Here is a 4,072-nt window from a genome sequence, read left to right on the forward strand (position 1 = left end):
CTTAAAGAAGTAGACATCGATGAGATTATCGGAGGAGAATCTGAAGTTATTAATTTAAAAGACAATTATTTGCCCACAGGATTAACTCCTTTGGAAGATTTCTTTGATTTTAATGATATCCCAAAGAAACCCAAAATGCAACCTCCAAAAGTAGACATTGAAGACTGTAACATAGGAACTGAAGAAAATCTGAAAATGATAAAATTATCCAAAACTTTTCCTCCTGATCAAAAACTTAAATATGTTGAATTGATCAAAGAATTCCAGGATGTTTTTGCCTGGAGCTATGAAGATCTGAAATCTTATGACACCTCTGTAATTCAACATACAATACCCCTCAAGGAAAATAAAAAACCATTTAAGAAAAAACTCAGAAAACCCTGTACTACTCCCCTTAATTGAAAAAGAAATCAAACGAATGTATGAAGTAGGGATAATTGCTCCTATCAGGTTTTTAGAGTGGGTGTCTAATTTAGTACCCACTAGGAAGAAAACAGGAGAAATCAGATTGTGTGTCGATTTAAGGAATGTAAATAAGGTTTCTTTGAAAGACCATTACCCCTTACCTAAGATGGACCACATTTTACAAAGGGTAGTAGGTGCCTCTAGGATCTCACTTTTGGATGGTTTCTCAAGCTTTAACCAGATTATAGTCTATCCTGATGACCAGGAAAGGACTACTTTTACAACACCATGGGGAACTTTCAAATATGTTAAAATGCCATTTGGACTTAAGAATGCAGGGGCAACCTTCCAACGAGCAATGGAAATAGCGTTTTAAAAATAAATTCATGATTTCTTGGTCATATATATAGATGATCTTACTATGTTTTCTAAATCAGATCATCAACATTTAGATCATTTGATACAAGTGTGTTTAAAATGCAGAAAGTATGGTATTTCATTAAATCCTAAGAAGTCGTTGTTCAGTCTGGAGGAAGGAAAACTGTTAGGCCATATCATCTCCAAAGATGGCATCAAAATTGATCCTGATAGAATAGAAGCCATTCTACAAATACCCCACCCCAGAAATGTCAAAGAACTTCAAGCTTTCCTAGGAAAGATTAATTTTTTAAGACGATTCATACTTAATTTGGCTGAATTAATTAGATTGCTGAACAATATGTTGAAAAAATATTCCAAGGTTAAATGGACATTAGAAGCTAAACAAGCATTTGAAGAAATTAAAATGGCTTTGACCAGAACACCAGTCCTTACAAGTCCAAAGTTTGATAGAGACTTCATAATATTTTCATTTGCATCAGAACACACCATTGCTACTATTTTACTATAAAAAGATGATCAAGGATGTGAAAAACCCATAGCCTTTTTTAGTAAAGCACTTAGAGATGCACCACTAAAATACCCAATCATAGAAAAACAGGCTTTTGCAGTTGTGAAAGCTATTAAAGACTTCCGAGTCTACATAGTGTACTCCCATGTAATAGCTTATGTACCAAGTGTTGTTGTCAAAGACATCCTGACTCAGGATGGAATTGAAGGAAAAAGAGGCAAATGGATAGCTAATATATTAGAGTATGATATTGAAATAAAACCTACAAAGCTTATAAAAGGATAGGGATTGGCTAAACTCATGACTGAAACAAACTTTCAAGCCCTGGATATCAATGAGCCGGATAACGAACAGGAGATGGCGACTCCACAAATCAGCCAGGCCTTCTTAGAATCACCTTGGTATGCTGATATAACTCATGTATTATTAAACCTACAAGCTCCTCCAGGGTTAACTAGAACAAAGAAAAGGTTTTTAAAAATGAAAGCTTCGAAATTTTATATTTCAGATAATGCTCTTTTTTGGAAAAATAATGAAGGTATTTTATTAAATTGTTTAGTAAAAGATTAAGCTGACAAAATTCTCATAGAATTTCATGCAGGGAACTGTGGTGGACATCTTTACTGGAAGTCAACTACAGACAATATTCTAAGGGCTGGATTTTATTGGCCCACCTTGTTCACCGATGTAAATAAATTTGTCACTATTTGCCACAAATGCCAAATTTTTGAAGGCAAGAGGAAACTTTTACCTCTACCCCTTAGACCAATTTCCACTGAAAGACCATTTCAACAATGGGGTTTGGACTTCATTAGGGAAATCCATCCTCCCTCTTCTGGCCAACATAAATGGATCCTCACTGCCACAGATTATTTCACCAAATGGATAGAAGCCATTCCTTCAAGACAAGCCAATGATACAGTGATTATAGAATTCTTACAAACCAACATACTGTCTCGATTTGGCTGTCCTGAAAAGATCATAACTGACAATGTTGCCGCTTTCAAATCTAAGAAAATGATAAATTTCTGTAACAAGTATGTTGTTGGGAAAAGTATCCATTCGGAATGCCCCTATCCCACTCTAAGGTGTGATAGTTCCTTAGCAACAAACAAGGAAAACTATCTTCGTATTCTTCTTTATGAAATGTAAATGGAGAAGAAGGATGTAACTAACCGGTGTCTTCCGCTAGTTTGTCAATCCAATCGCTCTCTCCTTTGTTCGCTTCCCGCTTCTTGCTCCTTCACTGGTCCAGCTTCACCAAGTTCCTGCAAGATCACAAGAGAGGAAAACTACACAAAAGACATAGATTTACATTCATAACTAGTTTAGGATCAGATTAAACTAAACATGCAAATATAACAAAACATCATTGATATACAAGCATATAGGAGAAACTCAAATAGTTTTATTGATATGATAATAAAGTCCAAGAGGAGATACAACCAAGTGAGTCCCAATCCAGCATCTACCTCCCAGCAAAGGAATCCCTTCCTCTCCTCCAACAAAGCATAAATCACCCAATGTACTAATCTCAATCTCAAACCAACAGCAATTCTCTGCAAAGTACAAAATTCCAGCCTCCTGAATCTCTCGGTGAGAGATCCATATATAGATGTAAGCAGAGAGGATGAGTCAGCTTATATTTTGATTTGTGGCTTCTCTCTGTCAGTTCTTGCTTCCACTTGGAGGTTAAGAGCCTCTTACTCATCACTAGTCGAATTCATTGAGGCAAGTGTCATTGAGGAAGATTCTGGAAGCTTCCAGTGTCTGTACACCTTGCGGAATGACACTGCCATTTGGCATTTCTCGCTCAGCGCACCCTGGTAGTGCATTTAGGTGCGTTGCAACGCACCTAGCTAGTGTACTGGGGTGCATTGCAACGCAGGCAGCTAGAAGAGCTTCTGAATTGATCTTGAATTGACTGTTTCTGAGTGGTTTTTGGTGGAGAACTTCTGGGAGAAGCTGTCATTGGTTGACCTTGTTCCTTTAGGGGCAGGAACAACTCTTTTAGGGACTTTGGATCCCTTGGATTATGGACATTTCATGCTCAATGCTGTAAGGCACAAAAATGTCTATAATAGTTGCCCCCTAAAGTATGAGGCCGTTTATCGGGTGAAATGCTTTATTAGGAGGATCCGAAGTTCTTCCAATGCTGGGAGGAGACCTGTAATAAGATACAATACAATACATTATTTTTCATACTGTTTTCATGATCTAGCTGAGGCAGGCATTCCCATGCTCAGCTTCATAAATTCATTTTTCTGTACATAGAACAGACAATCATCTGATGGTAGACTGATGATTTTGATGAAATCATCATCCTTTTGGTAGGATGATTATCTGTGCTGTAACACTGTACATGTCAATGTCTTTATTTTTTCTGAATATATATCGCAGCCCGGATGGATGAAACTAGATCCGGGGTCTTCAATCTTGTCCGATCTTCACTCTAAGTACAAGTCGATCCATGTGAGAAATGCTCTGAAGTCGAACATGGAAAGACATTGCTTGATTACCAGTCAATGATGTAAACTGTTAACAAGCGCGAGAGGAATCACTGATAATGATAATGACCCGCAAGGTACTGCAGTACAATTCACGTGGTGTGAATAAAGGACTTGGCGTCGAACACCATGCAAAATCTTTCGGTCGAAGGTCATTGATGTATACCTGTCGCCGAAAGTGAGAAACTTGCCATTGAGGCATGCAAGCTTCAAAGTACTGAAGGGGGTGTTCCTAGATCAACGTCTTGGATAATGAGCTGATGTCGACAAG

This window comes from Pinus tabuliformis, chromosome Q, assembly GCF_031772625.1.
Source record: "Pinus tabuliformis cultivar Carrire ecotype Pingquan chromosome Q, CPIR1, whole genome shotgun sequence".
NCBI classification, from domain to species: domain Eukaryota; kingdom Viridiplantae; phylum Streptophyta; class Pinopsida; order Pinales; family Pinaceae; genus Pinus; species Pinus tabuliformis.